At 38.2% G+C, this 21,715-nt stretch overlaps 1 protein-coding gene across 7 annotated transcripts in view; it reads right to left on the bottom strand.

Moving 5' to 3' along the window:
• Window positions 1-3,511: 3,511 nt before the first annotated feature.
• Window positions 3,512-21,715, bottom strand: part of NETO1 (neuropilin and tolloid like 1) — a 130,154-nt gene continuing 111,950 nt past the window's right edge. The window contains exons 11-12 of one of the 7 annotated variants that reach the window (XR_015242648.1): window positions 7,972-8,476; window positions 3,512-7,535 (exon numbers count right to left, since the gene is read on the bottom strand). The gene's annotated coding sequence lies outside the window, so the exon portion shown is untranslated. Of the gene's footprint in view, window positions 7,536-7,971; window positions 8,477-11,623; window positions 15,133-17,857; window positions 21,503-21,715 lie in introns of those variants that run through there. The other 6 variants (XR_015242647.1, XM_086683221.1, XM_086683222.1 and 3 more) reach the window with 6 other exon arrangements.

Consider the following 21,715-nt stretch of genomic DNA (forward strand, 5'->3'; position numbering starts at 1 on the left):
TCTGCCTGACACAGTTCACTCAATAGGCTGTGCGGGGCATTCTGCAAACAGCACTGAACTGGCGATTGGAAGGACGAGGTCGTATTCTCTGATCTGTTGAAAGACCTTCGGGAAGTAATTGGAATTTCCCGGCTTTCAGTTTCTCATCTGGAAAGCCAGTGGTTTGAACCAGATGACTCCCGGGTTACTTTACGCTGTGTACGTCATTTGATGTAGTTTCCTTTTATTAGACGGCAGAGACTTTCTCCCCCTTGCTTCCAGTTATTGTCATTCACAAAGAAGACTGAGAAGGGAGTGCAGTTTGGGCAAAGACTGAAAAACAAAAGAAATGTAAAAATGTCAGTTTATATCTAGACAATACTGAGCGCCACCTTGATGGTCACTAATTAGAGTCACTCACAGGCAGGTTTAGCCATCAGATCACTCCAATCACTTGTAAGAGAATATTGGTAACGGTACCTGCGGTAACCCTCCAGGTGATCTATATATATTTCATATATAGAAATGTATATGAAATATCTGTGGTAGTAACATGGGTTAACCCTGATGATCGCAGTGTCGGGACCACAGCATTTTGTTTAGTGGTGGGAAAGCAGTGATGGGGTACAAATGAAAAAGTGTGATAAATGATCAATACAAGAAAACTATGCTTACCAGTGTAAATTAATTAAAAATGATCACTGCTCTTTTACTCATGCTAAAGAAAGTAGTAACCTTCATACCGGGGCACCTGGGAGGCTCAGTTGGTTGTGTCCAGCTCTTGATTTTGGCTCAGGTCATGATCCCAGGCTCATGGGATCCAGCCCCCCGTTGGGCTCCACGTTGATAGTAAAGATGGCTTAAGATTCTCTCTCTCTCTCTCTCTCTCTCTCTCTGCCCCTCCCTCTGCTCATGCTCTCTCTCTCTCTCTCTCAAGTAAAAAAAGAAGAAAAAAGGTAAGAAGTTATCTCTATATCTATTACAGTTCCATTTGTCCATAAGTAAGTCACCAAAATATAAAATAAATTAGCTTAATAATTTAAGGAGTTAAATAGAAATTAATAAGGAATTAGGACTTCAATATGCTCTTATATTAAAAGTTTTACTATGTTGCCTCATCTGTCCCCTGAAATCCGCATTTTCTAAAACTACATATTTTCATTATCACCCCCAAGACCCTAATCATCTTTATAGAATGAATACTATAATTAGTATAATTAATATTGGTTAACACTTTAGTTATTTAAGGAAGAATGTTTCATTTAAATTTACTCTGCTATTTCTCCTGAAGAATACTGCTTTTTTTTAAAAATTTTTTTTTCAACGTTTATTTATTTTTGGGACAGAGAGAGACAGAGCATGAACAGGGGAGGGGCAGAGAGAGAGGGAGACACAGAATCGGAAGCAGGCTCCAGGCTCTGAGCCATCAGCCCAGAGCCCGACGCGGGGCTCGAACTCACGGACCGTGAGATCGTGACCTGGCTGAAGTCGGACGCTTAACCGACTGCGCCACCCAGGCGCCCCCTGAAGGATACTGCTTTAATCCCCAGGTTCCGAAAGATATTAAAAGCCTCAGCGTGTCCACCTAATTCTTGGGAAACTTTTATGGCAGAAAAAACAAATAGACCCAACCACTCCCTCCCTCATGGTAATGCAGTTCAGATGGGTTAACTGACAAAGTGTCTACTCATACATAATGTAAGATAATTATTCACAAAAAGAGAGCAATTTTGGAAGAGACATGCAAGGAATCATGAGTAGAATACTTAGTAAAATTTTGTCTTAACACGGGGGTGGAAGAAATTTGCTGATAAATTCCATAAACACTTATTGGACATAATCTGCATGGGCCATTTTACTGGATTCTAGTGATAAAATACAAATAGGACCATCCTTCGTCTCACATATTGAAATACACTGAAGAAAAATAACCAACAAAACTGTCATTGCAGTGGTGTGCTATGATACATGAATTCAAGTTTCTGGGAGCGGAATAGAGCAGAGTGGCCACACCAGACTGATAAAGTCAGGCATGTTCCAGAATGCAGGAAAGACAATGAACTTCCTAAGGGATTGCCAAGAGTCAGTCTGGAGGAAGAAGGAGGCAAGAAAATACCAAAGACCTTGGGTTAAAACAGAAGTTATTATAATGCAAACTGGGCCTCTGAAATGACAATTTTGCACCAATGAAATATCGAGGTCAGAATGTTCTTCATCAAAAGGAAGGTGCATTAATCTAGGATGTCCACTTAGAAAATTTAAATGTCTGAATGTCAGCAATGGCAATTAGTGGGAAATAATACACGTAGTGACTGAGAAAGGAAGAGCCAGGGAAACTTCCAAGATACTTAAAGAGGGATTCTTTTTGTTGAAAGTTGGTCAACTGTAGTCTGAACTGATTGAAACTAAAAGAAACATTCAAAGGCCCTTGTCCTGTTTACAGGACAAGAGGTGGGGGTGGGGGTGAGGGTGGAATTAATGGCACATGGCTAATTTGAAAAGGGATCTGGACAACTCTGCCTGGCAAGTGACAGAAATTTCGATGATTTCCATATTCAGAGGCCAAGAGCATCACTGAGATTCAACTGGTTCAGACTAATTAAACTTAACAGGTGTTTTCTCTCACATCAGCCTTCCGAGAATCTGATCTCATTCTCCCCATCGTCTTGCAATGGTTTGGGTGGATACTCGATGCCTTTCTTCTCTGCTAGGGATGTTGAGCTTCTCAAAGTCAGAGATCCGCTGTCTTTTGTTCATCATTGTCTCTCCAGATGTGGCATGGTGCTCAGCAAAGTTTGAGTTGCAAGAGCGAACAGTTAGTGAATATATTAATTTGCAAGAAGATAACCTGAGCAAGACCGTCATGATGAACAGCAGACAACCTGGTCTCGACTTACTGTCTCATCTCACCTCCTGGGACAAACTGCTCCCCATTTACAACCAGTGACAGCAGTCCTTCTTCTTGGAAAGGCCTTGACAGCCTCTAATGGTTTCCTTTGACTGCCTGCTTAAGAGCCACTTAAGGGACACAGGGTTCGTGGCCAGGCAAACTGCATTTGAATCTTACCTCTGCCATGGAAGTTTGTCATTACGATGTCACAAGAAGGCAATGTGTATTTTAAAAAAAAGAAAAAAAGGCCAACTTCAGGCATATAGGAACATACGTTTTTCATTTTCTCAGGGAACTACTGTTTTCACAATACTCAATTTATGAGTGTGTATATATATATATATATGTAGGTATATGTATATGTGTGTATGAGTATATAATATGAGAATATTTACTATATTATGCAATATAAATATAAGTACACTTATATATCTATGTAGCTTGAATCTATGGTATTGTAATCCTCTACTTCCGTGTCTTCCTCATGAGACTATGAATGATTATACCTACATTTCTAGGTCTCGGCAGAAGAGTCTAGTACAGAGCTCGTACGTTATAAAAGCCGATTTAATGTATGAAGGCATGACTGATTGAGTGGACAAATATTCTCTGAAATAGAAAAATGAGACAGTTTCCCGTGAGCACCATTAAATAACTTTATTGCTAAACTGTTATATATGTATAAAATATACATATGTAATTATACATGTACATTGTAACACTTTACATACCTCCATAAATATTTATTGTTTGTTGTTGCTAGTCCAAAGTCAAACTAACAAACACTCTTGACTTTGACCAAGGGCCTGACAAACAGAGGAAATTGTCATGATTTTAGGCAAAATCCATATGTACAGCATTGCTTATATTTGTTAATTAAAGTTTCGTATTTTGATTTAACTTAAGATTTCTTTCAGAAGCAATCTGTCAGATTATTCGAGTTGGAAGACAGCACAAACAGTAACTTTATTCTGAGATGTTTTAAAAGCATGTGGGCGGGAGAGAAGAGAGATTCTTCTTCAAGAATAAAATTGAAAAGTTGAGTTTCCTGCTGCCAGAAACTATATTCTTACATAAGTCTCTCAATGCCTTTCTTCTGAAGGGTACAGCAAGAGACGGAAGGAATGACAGTGGCCTAGCAGATCTCTAGAGTTAAAAAGGAAAAACAAAACTCCTCCTTTATTTATACCAAATACTGTATGTTGGGATAATATATTGCCTGAGGTTGGATACAGACACCAGCTGAACCCCAAGCCCTGGAGGTGGAGAACACATCCCCAGCCGTCAATATCTAAGCCAGTTGATGCCACGTAGCTTAGGTGTGTTCTTGTGAAAGATGCCAAGAGAAAGCAGATTTCAGGAAGCCAACAGGTACGGGGCAAAGCAGTGAAACTAAGTGTTTCTTCCAGCATAAGGACATTTTAGAGAGAGGAGAAGAGGGGTGAGGTGCTGCTCTAAATCTGGAGCTGCCCTTGGACTTTTTTTTTTACATGTTATTATATAATGTGCATGAAAACTTTATAAGGTAGATATTTTAGTTCAGTTTGTTACCTACCCTGACACGAAGATTCAGAGACGGCTGGTGACTGTGAAACTTACAAAGGTCACAGATAGTTAAATTGTACACCTCGAATTCAGTGTTTGTTGCCAAAGAACTTTCTAATTTATGCGATTTTAACTAAGCATTTTGAATAACAAATCCTGGTCCTTGGAAGTCACACTTAAAATGGGGGTTACTTTCTGAAACATACTTTACAGGAGCAATTTTATAGACAGGTAAGGTGGATTGTATTGTTGTTTCCAAAGATTTGCTTCCCCTTTCTTTGGAAGATATTTTATGTCCCTCCCCACTGATTCTGGGTCTGGCCACGTTACAGGTTTGGCCAGTGGAAAGTGAGCAAATGTGGCATGAATCAAGACCAAGCAGAAGCATCAAAAATGTCGTTTGAATTTCTTCCAATTCTCTTGTTTTTTTTTCTTCCCAATAGGAACCACATATCCTCAACAAAAGCATCTCCTCCAGACAGGCTTCAGAATGAGAAACATGGGGAGGGGAGCTGAAGGCCCCAACCCGCCGCGTCTGATGTGTAAGGACTGCAAGAAAGAAATGTTTGTATGAGCCATTGAGTTCATGGGTCACATCTCACTCCTGCCAAGATGACTATTTTAAAAGAAAAATGTCCTGATGCTGGAAGCTACAAGGCCCTTGATATGAAGAAGAAAGCAAGAAAACAGGAAGGAAGGAAGGAGGGAAGGAATGAAGGAAGGAAGGAGGGAAGGAAGGAAGGGAGGGAAAGAACAGAAACTAAAGATCAATTATTATTTAAAAATATTTTCTCCACATCATTTATATATATTCGTTCACCAAATGTACATTGATAGCCTACTATATTCCTGGAGCTATATTGGATACTGTATATGGGGAGGTAATTAAACAAAACATAGCTCTTGCTCTCCATGGAATTTTCCATCTAGAGGGATGACTGTTTCCTACACTACTTGTTGAGTAATGCTTGGAGTAATGTTTACCTCAGGGGGGGGAGGGGTAGGGGGGGATGGTTGCGTTGAGGAACATGGGTGATGAGCACCCCCAACAGGAATATAGGGGTACAGGTACTGAGAATTGACTGCAGACCAGTAATGGATGGTGTTTCAGCCAAAATGCAGGTCACACAACAAGGGAAAGTGGATATTGTAGAAGCTATAAAATCCAGTAGACATGACAGAAGTCTCATAAAAACACAGTAACAATTTTGTTTTCTGAGACAATTCTTTTTATTTGTTAGGTTTCTACATTAAAAGTTGGCATGACGTTGAACATATGTGAAGGCAAACACCACCAGGTAAGGTTCCTCTTGGACGTTTGTGCAATTCATCACCACTCATGATAATTGCAAGAGACTGAACATTTCAGGTGAAAGACGCTGAAACCAGGCGCCTTTGCTGTCACCGCAAGTGACATTCTTAATTGGCAATCGGCTCCAGATACGTTCTTTGCGACACTGTACGAAAGGCTCACTACACATTTACCATATTACAGACCTAGTTTTTCTTCTTGCTCTTTTGAAGATATTATACTAAATAAGTCATATTTTGAATTCACAAATTAGTATTCACTTGTGTCAAACAAAATACTGTCTGTAACTATTTCGATCAGATTGTTAAGAGTCACATAATGTATTTGTGTATTGTCTTGATTCCTTTCAATGAGAAATTTGCAGCAGTGTTATGGATAAAGATTCTTTTATCTGAGACCAAGACAGAATAAGTAACATCTGTAGTAGAGAGAAGGCTGTTAATCTTTATTTAGTGGATACTGATAGATGGGGCCGAATCTCATAATGAACATTTAATAGCATATTTCGTTTTCAAAAGGTTTCCTCTGCATTAATCTTTATGACAGCATCAGTGACAGTACCATCATTTTATGTTTGAGTTTTGTATACCCTGCACGCAAGAAACTGGTTTTTTTCCATTGTATATAGTTTTAATATGCTGCTCTTTGGTGTGCACTAAGACCTTATCTTTATGATCCACGACTTAACAATCCAGGCTGTTAAATCATATGCTTACCTGAACATGTTATTTTCATATGCGTGTACTACATTACCTATCACACAAAAAAATATGTAATTTCTTACAAACTCAATGGGCTCAAACCTTGTGTAGACACAACAAATGGTAGCCATGTTAACGGTAAAAAGGAAAGTACATTTTCTAGAGTACAGGCTTTTAAAAATATAGTCAATATATAATATACCAATATCATTATCAACACATTATATCCTTCGTCTCATTTCTCGATATTGAGAACACGGTTCCTATTTTTGCTCTTATGATGTCAAAATCCTTTTGCACATGTGTGTGCAACCCACTTACAACAAAGCCAATACATGTCATTCCTCTCCTCCCAAGGGCACTATACCTGACTGGTAAAAGAATTAGGTAAACATTCACCTTATCATTTCCACAGGCTTATTTGCACATGTTAATTATTTCTCTGATGCCTTCTATCATTCCCTCCCCTTCACAGTCGACTGGGTAGAATTAAGTGAATTTGCTGCAGTATACATTATTTCTACAATTTCCAGTGTGTTCCACTGAGCGGTCATTCTTTGTTTCTTTCAGAAGAGAAACACTGCACCTTTACTGATGATCACGCACTTGGGATTAGGCCCCAGTACCAACCTTCCACCTGTGTTAGCCTGGGTTCAGTCAGGGAAATAGAATTTCTAGAGCATTTTAAGAATGAGGAATTTAAGATGGGAGTTGGGGATTCCACAGATGTGAGAGGAGATGGCTAGTAAAAGTCTGGAAGGCAGTAGCTGAAGGACTGGAGAAGCAGTCCCTGAGGACCGTTGACCGCAGCACGGGGACTGGACAGAAGCCAGAGCTCACAGACAGGTAGAAGCTTCCATGTCTGGTCACCACGATGGAGAACTGGGAGTTCGTGGGTGTGGCCAAGAAGCCGCTGCATCTGCCCCCCAAGACCTCCTGAGAAGAATGGCTTCCACTCCGCCTTCCCCTTAAATCCTTTGTGAGTGTCTGTCACTGACAAACTCTAACCCAGAGCCAGAGAAGGAAGGGAGACTTGGAGACCTAGTTTCCAGTCCTAGTAGAGAAGATTGGTGGTGCTTCTTTAAGAACAGACAACCCAACATCATTCCTACGAAGAGAAACCAAATAAATAACTTCTGATGCTGGGAAAAAACAGCTTTCTTAGAGAGGAGGTTGTATACATATTATTGGTTTTTTGTTTTGATTTTGTTTTGTTTTGCTTTGCTTTTGCCCTCCAAATGGTTTTAAATTCTTTCTTTGGCATTGGTCACTGAGAGTCACCGAGCATCGATTCCCCTCAGAAAAAGCACGGGCTGTTTACCCACCAACCCTCCCCCACCCCTATAATGTGATTCTGAGGGTTGAACTGGAAAATGTATATCAAGCATTAGCACATCTCTGGGGCTCAGTATATAAAGTCAGTACTTTGAGGGAAAATGAGTAAGTCAGTAGGAAGCCTAGGTTAGGGTCTGGGAGTCCCTCCATTTACTGGCTCTGCGAACTGGGTAAATCGGTTGACTTCCTTTAAGATTCAGGTTACTCACCTGTAAGACGAAGAATGTAATAACATCTTCCTTCAGAATGACAGTCAGGATACAGTTAAACAAAACAATGTGTGTCCAAGAATCTTCTTTATAGTTAACCTTATCTTACTCGTAGCAACTTGCCATTTTCATGATGAATGTTTACTCTAAAACATGAGAAAACTAAGTGTCTGTTGTTGAAAACCAGACTCTCCTAACAGATGTGTGGTTTCGCTTGCCTTTGCTGTGACTGAGCTCCAGCTTCTGCCGTGTTCTAACCTGCCCGGGACCATCAGGTAAATTGAGAGTGCTCCATGGAAAACAACAGGATCAAGTCCGGTTCTAAAGGGATTTTGCTGGGATTGCATTTTTTTTTTTTTTTTTTTTTTTTTTTTTTTTTTTTTTTTTTAGTAAGCACAATCTCCAAAATGTTTTCTTGGATAGTCCTTAGATATGTCCTTTCAGAACTTGACAAGAAGATTGAGCTGTCTATTTACAAAGTATTGCACCAAAAGTGTAATGGCATCTGAAAAAAATACAAGCATATCAATTCAATTATACTTGGCAAGCCTTGAGAATATAAATCTCTAATCTTTTCTTCCCAAGTCAGTCATGAATAGTTGAAAGATTCCCTGATGAAAATAATAACAATAATAATTAGTAATAAAAAAAGCAGAAAAATTGAAATGGTATACTCAAAATAATCCGGAGTTGTTTTACGCCTAGCTATGCCCTGTATACTTTATTTAAAAAAAAAATCTTGCTTCTTATATATTTTCCTGCTCTTCACATTTCTTTATTTCCTATACTTCCTTCACAAATTCACTCAAATTTGAATTGTAATTTTGTATGGATAACTTCTCTTGAATGGTGTATATCTCTTTACTACACACATCTCTACTCGTCCGTATCGATTCTCTCAGTGTGTTAGCATTCAATTTGCCCTATGATGATTCCTTTTATTATGGAAAAGTTTTTCATTTGAACAAAAAGTATTGATTGTGCATCCAGGATATTCCAGGAAGGTGCTATCCTCCGGGGATACAAAAATGAAAAGGATCTCTGCTTTCCTCAAAAAGCTGATACACGGGTAGGAAAGCATGATATAAAAATCAGCAAGTTAACTATTTCATAATGAAATTCATTGGGGTCAACTACGTCCAGAGGACAGAGTGTCACCATACAGTATTTACCTCTCCTCTCTACCAAGGCATTGAGGAATAATGACAAACAAAAAGAAAACGACTTTGAAAGCAATACTATAAGCAGGTAATAATTCTAGGTCAAGGAATTTTAGAAAGTACAAATTAATGATAGGATTTGTCACTGATGAGCACTCATGAGAGATTCTACTGACAGAAAAGATGTGGAGGCCATTATTCTCCAAAGGCAAGCACAGCCAGACACATGGGCATGTATGATACCCACATATGTGCAGGCATGTTCTTCAGAACTATCTGTAGACTCACATAATTTCGTGGTGTTTTCCAAAGAATCTTGAGAATTTCAGGATCTTCTAGGCATCATCAGGCTAAAGACTTTGGGGAAGCTTCTCTGACCTTTGCTCCTTGGGTTTTCCAAAGCTTATATAAGCCCTTAATTCCTAGATGCATTTTAATTCCCTGGATATGGATAGTGGCTTTGGTTTTCCTGACTCTGCACCCTGACTGATATGCCACACCTGTTTCGTGCGTCACCTGCACTACTGAATGTCCTCCTGTTCTCAGTGACCTCCCCCTTGCTCCTTTACAGGCTTTTCTCAACACAGCAGACAGAGCAGAGCAGGGAAAGCAGCTATGTTGTGACCCTGACAAAACCCTCCAGTGGCTTCCCATTTCAGTCAGAACAAAATCTTCATCGCCCCTAACTGATCTCAATCCTGGCCACTCTACCCTTGATGGCTCCTGCCTTCTCTCTCCCCCTCTTTTCCCACCACAGCATCTTCTCAACCATACCCAGTACACTCCTTCTGCCCGAAGATCTCTTCCCTCAGATACTGACCGGTCCGTTTTACTCCATTAAGATTTTGGCCAAACATCACATTCTCAGAGAGCCTGGTCATGTCTTTTCTGCATGAAATGCCAAACCTGTATCTCAACACTTAACCCCTAATATGCCTTATTTTTCTTTCAAGGTACATGCACAACAGGCCACAGGATTTTTATTGTTATTGCTTTTCTTTGTTCTTTATTTTGTTTCCTTCGCCTAGATTACATGACATAAAAGAGTGAATATCTTTTCTGTTTGGTGACTCAAACAGCTCCATGAACCTAGTATGGATACAATAAACATTTATTGAATGAACTGCTGTTGCTCCTGGTGTGTTTGTTGAATACATTAACAGGACTCATGACAACCACCAAGTCAAGCCAAACAAGCATACAGCTTCAGCAATGAACTCTGAATTCCACAAGACTTCAACTGGAGGAAAGTCTGCGATAAAGCAAACAAGTCAGACTTCCAAGTCAGACTTACAAGAATCACATACCTCCCACAGAATTTACCCATAATTCAAAGAATAGAGGTAATTTTGCATTGAAGGCGACGTATGTGGAAGCTGGGTATACAAACCCAACTCACCGGGTCCTTTCTAGCTGCGGCGGGAGAACCTCAATACCATTTACACACAGGAGCTCTCGAAGTGTTGCACGTAAGCCATCGCTTGTACAAAGTGAGATATTTTAGTTACGAGACATTGTCATTTACTACTGAGATAGTCACGTGCTGACTCTAACAGTTTTAGCAGGCCTCGTGCTATAAATCTATAAACTCTAAATTTATTTACTAAAAGCAACCTCGACAGACCAGGTGCATCACGCTAAAATGGTTTTGTACATAGAGATTCTCCATGACAGGTCTCCAGTATCTCCTCAGGAATTCCTAAAGAATACTTTCAAGCAGAATTGATTCTGTTATCTCTGTCGTCTATTCCTTCTCTCTCCTGTTTCTGTGCTCACTAGGTTAGAAAGAGGGGATTGAAATCAGTGACTAATATCTTTCTTCCCATTTATTAAAATTAATAAGTGGGAAATCACTGAGAAGTAATTTGATGAACAGTCAAAACTATGGATTCTAGGGGCGCCTGGATGGTTCACTCAGTTAGGAGTCTGATTCTTGGTTTCAGCTCAGGTCATGTGATTAAGAGTTTATGAGTCCAAGCCCCACATCGGGCTCTGAGCTGACAACTCAGAGCCTGCTTGGGATACACTCTCTCTCTCTCTCTCTCTTTCTCGGCCCCTCCCCTGTTTGTTTTCTCTCTCTCTAAAAATAAACAACAAATCATTTAAAAAACAAAAAAAGACCACGGATTTTGTATCCAGACTTCCAAAGTTTAAATCCGGACCTCATAATGTATTAGTTACATGATCTTGGCAATGATATTTAACTTCTTTGGACCTCATTTTCTCATCTGTACAATAAAGCTAATAATATCTAGCTTGTAAGGTTGTTATGAGAATTAACTGTGTAAATACCTGTAAGATACTTAGGACAGTGTTGCATGTAAGCTGAATATTTGCCAATGGTGACTTTTTTAATACTTTAATGCACAGCTACTGTTTTGCTGGTTGTCACTCCACTGAGATAAATACATGTGAGTGTTCTGGTAAAAATCCAAATTTAAATGGCGTCAAGAATATTTTCTGCACAAAATTAGTTTATCATAACTAAAATGGATCTTTTCTCCTGTATATTCACGAACTGCAGAAAATTGCAATTAAATAGACCACAGACTGAGTCAAAATTACTCAGTTCACCTATCAGCCACATTTAGTTGTCTCCCTGTTCCCTTGAGATGAAAGTCTGAGGGTGGTTGACTCAGATTAGAATTCTTACCGCCAGGTGATTAGATTCAAAGGCACTCCCTGTGAAAAACCGAAGTTATAAAATTTTCACTTTGCAAGTTCTGTGGCTGATTCATTAGAATTTCAATTATTAGCCCTCCTCGGAAATGCCCTGAAACTTCTAATACACCAGAACAGGGTCTCTAGGCTCTCTTGAAGGTGTCAATAGGCCAAAACTGCCCAAGCATTTGGAAAACAAAAACAAAAACAAAACAAAAACAAAAAGCAAACAAACAAACAAACAAACAAAAAACCCACTTTATTCCTGAAGAAGAAAGTAAACTGTAAGGATACACCAGAATTGATTATGGTGCGCATAAACGAATTAAGAAGTTGCCCGGAGCTGGCTAGGTCTGGAATATAAATTCAAAAGAGGATCCATCATGTTTTCATGTCAAGGTCTTGTCACTACAAATGTCTCCCCCACCCCTTATCTCAACAGGAATTGAGGACTACCCACCCCATGAAAAGGAACACCTATTCGTTATAAACATAGGCATGATCGTCATATCAATTTTAAGAGCTCATGCTATAAAACTAGTATTTCGGAAATAATTTAGCCAGTGTGTGAAATGTAACTAGACAAGTTCTCAAAAGCTAAGCACAAGAATCTCGGGGCAGAATTTTCAAATGCTCTTAGCAAGGACCAACATGCCAGTTAAAATCCATCAGAATCCTCCGGCCAGGAAAACAGACCGGGTACATCAAGAGGGAGTGTGATAAAAGGAATCTGTTGCACAGCTTGAAAGGTCGAGAAAACAGACAGGGAATTAGGAGGTAGCACCGAGTTCATAAGCTATATGAAGCCTGAGCAGCCTTCAGACTCAAGTCCTTGAGGTCTCGAGCTGCTTTTCCATCTTCCTCCTCTACCTTCTGTTAGGAGACCTGAGCGGGGACCAGCTGGCAAAGAAACGACCAGTGTGCAAAGAAACGTCCCAGGCCTGGTAATTCAGAGCAGTCAAACTGGAGGTGAGATAGCAGATCTCACCAACAGGCACCGTCCTTAAACAAATGATGCCCATTTACAAGCAACTGAAGGGTAAAGGTCTGGTCAGAAAATACCTACATAATTTGTAAAAGTCTCAATATAAACGGGGGGAAAGCTTGGCTATCGAAAGTGAACGGAGAGTGTTTGGCCCCAAGTGCATTAACATTTTACAAAATAGTTGGGATTACCAGGTAATGACTTACTCTTTTTTTTTTAACACAAAAAAGACTGTCCTTTCAGAAAGTGGGGTGGGTGTATTATAGGAAAGTGTGTTCCTAAGATTCATCTTAACGATGATGATCTACCTGGAAAACTTGTGTTTTAAAGAGTGATATTTTTAAAAGACACTTTCATTCATAAAGTGAGCAGATGTGAGAAGTTAAAAATCATGAATGATCCACGGATCCTAAGTATACTGGATAGATACGTACTTCAAGCAATTCTACATAAATGTGAGTCTAAGTGTTGGTTCTTCAAAACTTCTCATTTTTTTTTTATTTGTATTGTGTGTGTGTTTGCTTAGAAAGCAGAACCTCAAATTAGCTTTTTTGTTTGTTTTTTTAGCTAGTGTGCCTGTAACGATGGTTACTAAACGTTACTTCTTTAGGCTTACTTTTGTTTTTATTTATTCTTAACTTTTTTAAAAAAAATATTCTTGAGAGAGAGACTGAGCACGAGTTGGGGAGGGGCAGAGACAGAAGGAGACACAGAATCCGAAACAGGCTCCGGGCTCCGAGCTGTCCGCACGGAGCCTAACGCCGGGCTCGAACTCATAAACCGGGAGATTATGACCTGAGCTGAAGTCAGACACTTAATCGACTGAGCCACCCAGGTGCCCCTCTTTAGACTTACTTTATAAACTGGCTTAGTTCTGTAACTTCTAGAAGGAAGGGCTAATAAATACAAGCCAGGAGTCAGGTCAGGACATTTATCTGTGACAAATAAAAAATTTATTTATTTTTAAGTGTAATTTTTCTACTCATTTGCTCATTTAACAGACCCACATTGACTATGCACTTAACAGTTATTTTGAAGGATACCCAAATTGGTCAGTCCTGAGGCTTGTCTTCAAACACTTATATTCTAAAAATTAGCAATTCTCAATTACATGCTTTTATTTATTTTGAGAGAGAGAGAGAGGGAGGGAGAGAGAGAGAGCATGTGTCTGAGTGGTGGAGGGGCAGAGAGAGAGAGAGGGCGAGAGAGAGAGAGAGAGAGAGAGAGAGAATCCCAAGTAGGTTCTCCACTGTCAGCACAGAGCCCAACTTGAGCCTCAAACTCATGAAACCTGAAACTGTGAGACCCTGACCTGAAATCAAGAGTCAGACACTTAAGGGACTGAGCCCCCCAGGTTCCCCAACATATTATTTATACCATATCTGTGTTGGTGTCTCTTCCATGATCATCCTCATTATGCCCAACCAACCGCGACATTCCTTCCATTTGGTCCCATCATTCGTGATCCCTCATTCACTGATGTCAGTTGACTACTGCCTTGAAAGCTGAGGTCTTTTCCTGAGCTGACTAAACCCTTGGGAATCACAAACACGGAGCACTCCCGGGTCATCAGCAGTGGCTGGTTCGTGGATTTATAAAGGTGTCACATATCGGAGACATTTTTCCCACTCTGGAGAACAGACTGGTAACGCACAAATGGACAGACAGCCCTCACGTTAGTAAAACGGGTTTCGTGTTGTTCGTTCATGGATGCAACTGATTCCAAGTGTCTCAGCAACTGTTTTCATGAGGTATAGGCCCTCTCTTTCACAGATAAAGGCCCCAGAGCTCGGAGGGTTCAAACAGCTTTTTTTAGGAGCACATAAGTAGGATGAAATGAACCTAAAGTTTGAATTCTGAATTTTCCCTGTTGAAAAGGGTCACATGACTTTCAGCACATTATATCACATTTTACATCATAATTGTGGTTAGGAGACTGTAATTTTCAATATAGCTGTCTGCATGCTTGCTTATCCACTGTTTATATCATGCAAATTCATATCCAAAAATTGTCTGGCATTGAAAACAGGATTTTCTTCCAAGTGTTGGTATTTCTGCGTATATTTGATGACTAGGGCTTTGAGGGTCTTTTAGTAGCTCTGGAGTTCAATGAGATGATATGATAGAATAAGCATCCGAGAAAATGTCATTCCCTTGAATAACAGTCAGTGGGTTCTGGAAGTCAATCATCTCACTGTGAACACAGGAAGGGCTGGAGATCACCTCCATTACTGCTCTTGACAGACGATGCATTTGTTCTGTATCGGTTGTAGATGAAGTTTACACACGACTTTGATAACGTATGTAAGGATATACAAAATATCCTCTGATGCATTGTCATTTGATCCTTAAATGCTACAGGGCGGAGAGAAGTTGCTATAATATAAATTTTTACAGTGAAGGAAAGCCAACATGATGGGGTTACTATGAATATGAATTAACTACTTTTGGCAAAACGTATGTTGACTCTTCGAGGGCCATAGGCACATGGGTGAGGATTGCTGGCTGATTCCAGCATTAATCAGCTCTGAGTCGGAGTCGGATTTATCACTCCCTTTGGTGAGGTCTTGGAAAAGTTACTAAAACTGTGTTCAATGTCCTCCTATATACAGTGGAGTAACAGCCCTAACAACGAGCATTGCTATTATTAGTGTTGGAACTGCTAAGATGGCCGACAGAATGCTTAATTGTCAAACACTTGGAAGGGTGTTTAGCATATAGCACTCAGTGTGTTGGTTAGTTAACCAATCACAGTCTTGAAACTTAAAAAAGTATGGCAGGAAATAGAAAAGCAAGACAGATATTTCTGGATATCTACCAACAGTTTATTCTTTCTTAGTGTTTTGTTTTTGTATTGTTCTTGATTCCCTTTACTTATTCCAGTCTCCTTCAACTGGACAAGCACACTGCTGTCGGAGGATTCGACTTAAAGTATAGTTCATAAACTGTATCACGCTATGAAACATTAAAACATTCTCCTTGGGAAAAACACGAACTCCTTTAAGATGAAACTACACGTGCTCAGAAATCATGATGCAAATGCCAAACTACTCTTCCAACTATATTTACTGTTTCTCCTTTAGTCTACTCCTATGCTCCAGCTAACTCAAATGAATACCTGGCCTCCCAAGACTGCTCCCTGCTCGAACTTCTCTAGGCACAAATCTCTCCCTGCCCCACTAATTCGATGGTCTCCAACCTTGAAGAGCTGCTTAGAAAGACAACCATCCATTAAGCCTCTCTTGATCCCCTTGAGAAGATATGTGTATCTCATATGCTACTAACTTCTTTATCATAAAGCATCGTCTTTATTACATTCTCTTGACAATTGAATATATGTAATCTTCCATTCAAGATCATGAAGAAGGTTACTAATTAGCTTTTTAAGGTGAAAAACTTGGCAAATAATTTTGCATTTTGTTGTTTTGATCTAGCTCTTCTAAATACGCTTCCTTCTATGAAGCTCCATAATTATGTTCCCCAATAGATTTTGGCCTTTTTTTTTTTTTCATTCCCAAAGTATTTAAGAAAAATCCCAGTATATAGACTGTACAAGTTCAAAAGAGGCTGGCTATGTTGATGTTAATTTTTTTTAATGGTTTTTATTTATTTTGAGAGAGAGAGAAAGGGTGTGAGTGGGGAAGGGGCAGAGAGAGAAAGAGAGAGGAAATTCCAAACAGATTCTGACAGCACAGAGCCCAAGACAGGGCTCCATCTCACAAACTGTGAGATCATGACCTGAGCCGAAATCAAGACTTAGACACTTAACCGACTGAGCCACCCAGGCGCCCCTGGCTATGTTGGTGTTAAACTTAACTCATGAGAAAGTGATTAAAGAGTACACATTTTGTAGTGTGATACAAAAGAAATACTTCCTTTTAAATAATTTATACATTGTGCTTTCTGCTCACTGTTATATTTTGTGTCTCTACCTGTGACTATTAGGAGCAGAGCAAAAAAATCACTTTTCAAAGAATGGACCAATATAAAAATGGCATGCCTCAGAGTTTGGAGATGTGTTAGGAGTTGGGGACAAATGAGAATACGTTGACTGCACAATTACTATGAATGTAAAGCCGTGTAAACTGTACAATCATACTGGTGCAGGAATAAAACATTTTCTAGAAACCAACCCTAGACCCTGGTAACTGACCTAAGTGAGAAGCAGGTAGAGTTTAATTTCCTACCTTTGAGGAATGAAAGACATATTAAGAGGGCATTTACTTCTTTAATAATGCACAAAGAAGTACAGAACTGGAGGCAACAATAAAAAATGATGAGATATAGTGAATGTCTGACATTGGTCACCTACGTTTGGTATTTCTAGGACACTTAGATTTACTTGAATGTTATTATTCAGTTAAAGAAACTTGTAGTGCAATTTAAACAACCCATTAATAAAATAAATCAGGATACATCTACGTTAACAAAAGAGATAAGATTTATGGAATAAAATTATAAAAGCACATCTCTGGCTACTTTTACAATGTATATTTTATTTTGCTATTATTTTCTTTCCTAATTTTATTTATTTCTTTATTTTGAGAGAGACAGAGACAGCACGAGTGGGGAGGGGCAGAGAGAGGGAGAGAGAATCCCAAACAAGCTTGGAGCTGCCAGAACAGGGCCCGACCTGGGGCTCCAACTCAAAAACCTGGAAATCATGACCTGAGCCGCAATCAAGAGTCAGACGCTTAACGGACTGAGCCACCTAGGTGCCCCATTTTGCTACTTGTTTTTCAACCTTTAAGAGGGGGATGTGAAATACTAATTAAATGGATAAGAGATTTATAATAAATTCAAATTCTGATTCTTCTGTTCTTTCTCTACTTAACAATTTGCCGACTGGGCCCTCTGTGCCATGAGCGTGACAGAGAGAAACAAGCAAAGAGAAGAAGAATGCATATAAGTAGACAGGATATCAAAACGAACTTGTTTCAGCAAAGTGGGAAAAAACTGAAACTCGCTTTCCAAGTCATATACATTTAGAGAATTTTAAAGACTTTATTTATTTAACCTCCCTCCAGAGCTGGAATCTGACAGGACTCATTTTCATCATTGCAATAGACAAACGTCATAATAAGATAAAAATGCTATCATTTATTTCACCACCAAAACATCAATAAATTATTCGCCATTACTTTAATTAAGGTAACAGGAACCAGTATCAGATTCTGTCATTTATAATGATATTCTGAAGTCGAGGAAAATTGATTCATGGGATTTTTTAAAAAGCTATCAAATTTGAGAAAAACCCAAATTCCTAAGGGAAAAATAGAGAAAAATTAATGCAACAGTTTACGTGAATATTCATTCAGCTTTTGTCAAAGACCTAACTTTATTAAACACCAAGAATGGCAGTTTATGGAGTCAGACCCATTAAAATATTTTTAGTGGAAAAAAATAATGCAGAACAAAAAAGCTGGCATTTCCACAATGTGGACTGTTCTCCTTTAAAAGTTCAGTGACATTGATCTACAGTTCTGTTTATAGCCACATTTCAATTGTCCGAGCAAATGCAAGTGAATGATAGAAAATCAAACATTACATAAGTCTGCCTGGCAATATGATACCTAGAAATTGCATGTAGATAAAATCAGCCCCCCCAAACAGTATTTCCCAATCAGCACACCCATCTCGAATTAGGCAGGTGAAATGCACTTGGACAAAAGGAAGAGGCTGAATGCAGGGTTTCACAGGCGTTGCATATAATCAGGATATGTCTCCTGGTGTTTGAAAGTTAATTCAAAAATATAAGAAATAAAAGGAAAATGGCTCTTTTCAAATTAACTAATATAGTGTGTAATTATGCTTTTGGAAAACATCTTACGGAATTAATAAAGCACTTGTGTAAGTAATCTTTAAATTCACTTTATCAAAACATATAATTATTTATTAAAATAACTGGATTTGAAACATCTTGAAACATCTTGAGAGTCTTGAAACATCTCATTCCTTACCTACAACGTGTCTCCCGATTGAAATTGGAAGGTTGATGTTCAGGTGACAGGGTCTGATAAGCCAGTAAATGGAAGTGTTTAATATACTGATAAATTTCAGTAGTGGCTTTTAAGAAGCCTCCTCCAAGGGCCTCCCAGGTATGGTGGACCCCCACGATCTCAAGCTCCAGCATCCAGGGTTATTCCGAGGGCCAACAGGATGCCTCCAGGTCCTAGCCTTAGCATCGTCACTACCTTCTCTTCTGATTCGTCAAAACCATTTTTAAATATCTTTAGCATGACCACCAAAAAGACCTATTCTTCATTAGAAGTATTTTGCCCCTGGAGCTGCTGTGCCTTAAATGTACATAAGAAATCCATCTTTACCAATTTACTCAGTGTGGTTGGACTTTTCATTGTTGCTAACCTCCTTCAGCAGATTTCTGGTGCAAAGATCTTTTCAGCAGTGAACCAACAGATCAGAAGCATCTGCAGATTTAGGAAGAGCTGCCTATGGACAGCTACAGGGCAGGTGGGTCACTTTTAATTTATTTTCCTTTGTTTTCTGTTAGAAATAAGTCTTGAGATAAATAAATAAATGTGTATATATATATATATTTATACGTTATATATATATATATATATATATATATTATAATTTTGAGATTATTCATTCAAATAGTAAAGGGCCTATGAAGATTTCTAAAAAAGAAAAAGTAACATAAACATGGATGGCTAGCAATCTATGGATGCATTACATTTAAATTAAAGGGCATAAGAGTTGGCCTGAGATTAAATAAATCAGTCAAGTTAAATAATAAAGGCTACATTATGACATAAGCAGTATGTATAAAATACGTAGCAAAACAATAAAAATAACATTTCTTTATCATGTCCGATATTTTTTTCTATTCATTAGTTTATCAGATGCATGGAAGTGATTATGTATATTGACTTTTTTTCAATATCGATTATTCAGAATTGCTATGATAATTCTTTAACTTTTCTATCATGAAGTTTTATTTTCTTTCCCATTTAATTGTTTTTGTAGCATATATGAAATTGAATTCCTAATAAGGATGTATGCAAGTAAGTCATCTATGGGTTTGTAAAGCCTGCTTGGGTGGGTCACAAAGTTTGAACTGTGATGGACTAGATTGCTTTACTATTCAAAGGACAGAATCCTATAGAATTCAGCAGTTTGGGCAATGTTGGTAAGCAGATTGATAGTAATTCTGATTTTTAAAGTTTATTTTCTAAGAATACACATTCAATATTAAAAAGTACCCATTCACTAAATCAAAGTTTATAGAGTGTGTATATAATTCAACAGCAAGTAAATATATCATATGGTTTTACTTTATTTATATTAAACACATCATGATTAGTAAGCTTTCAGGTAGTATTTGTGCATCTCAGTATGAGAGCAACTCAGAATGGTGTAATGTGGGGGCATAGAAGGATCTGTGATTTTAAAGCGTTTAAAAAGATTTTCCTATTCTAAAAGAAGAACATATTCCATAAAATTTTCGAGATCAAATTTTAGAGAAGTAAGCCTCAATACTAAAAGACATCCTATATAGCCTAACAGGTAGAAAGAGTTGATATAAAGTGAGCACTTATGTTAAGTCAGGTGTTTTTTTTTTTTTATCACTCTAATAGAAGAAAACATTTTTCTTAACTCAAGTTAGGAAATTATTATACATTTTTATATATCTTTATATCAAAAGTTACAAGTAGCAAGCATATGACACAAAGAAATGGAAGTGTAACAGCAGTATTCAAGAATGCATGCTTTTTACAATGTGTCTAATAAAAAGGACATTTTTCCAACTCAAATATTCAGTACTGACATGCAGGATAGTTTCTCACACTGCCAATTCAGTCATATTGCTAAGTGCTTCATCAAAAAACATTTCTATTGAAGGGTACGAATGGTAAAATACCTGATTTCAAAAACGATTTCTGAAACTTAGTGTCTTCCTTTGATATAGAACAAAAAGGAAGTTGGGGGAATTTGGGAAAGAACAACAACAAAAAAGTGAGATGTTTCTTATTGCAATGTAGTTATTTTTGCTCAAGACTTTCGGCTGCGTTTAATCATAATCCAACAATAGATGGTTATAGTCCATAAAACCTCTAGCTGGTGTGTCCATGGTCCATATTTTCACTTCTTAACTGTAGCATGTTCAAAATCCCTCAGGAGCGCACTATTCTCAAGCAGTCTATCTAATGAAAACAACGTACATGTAACACAAAGTTCATCCACAATCGTATTTTTCACATATCACACAACGTACAATCATATAACGAGGACATAAAACAACATGGAAACAAAGTGAAACTAACAGTGAAAATAAAAATCGGGATAGTCTTAATCAGGAACTAATTTCTTCTTCAAGTTTCCAGTAAATCTCAAAATGTGTTTAAAACCTAAGGAGCACTTGGTGGCCAGCAACCAAATTACGAAATGAACATATCATTGTGCAGCGGGGATGTCTTGCTGAAGGAATAACAAATGTCTGTAATTCTTAAGATTGGATAAAGGCAGTGGAAATGAATTTAGAAATATGTCCACTTTTCACAATTCACTATAGAATTTTCTTTTCACAGTCCCCATCTTTGTACAAATAGTTCTTCTCTGAAAATAAAACACAGTTAAAACATTTTCTCCCAATGAAAAATGCATACAAATACATCAATTTATCAAGGTAATATAGAGCATGGAAGTGCATTCACCTAAGTCAAGAATAGTTGATAGGCTTGAAGTGCTTTGAAGAGTTTAGCTGTCAAGCAAATTTAATTGGAGACAGATTAGTCTAATATAGATATAGATTAGCAAGTGCTAAAAGTAAAGCTGCTATGATCTTTGATCACAAAATAGATGTACACGTAAACCACTGGTATCAATGGAACATTTTACAGTTAAGCATTCAAATTTTATATCATAAAATTTGACTTCATAGATTTTGACATAACATGCTACATTTAATTTGGAT

This window comes from Puma concolor, chromosome D3 (assembly GCF_028749965.1).
Source record: "Puma concolor isolate L17-30 chromosome D3, mPumCon1.1.hap2, whole genome shotgun sequence".
In the NCBI taxonomy this organism is placed as follows: Eukaryota; Metazoa; Chordata; class Mammalia; order Carnivora; family Felidae; genus Puma; species Puma concolor.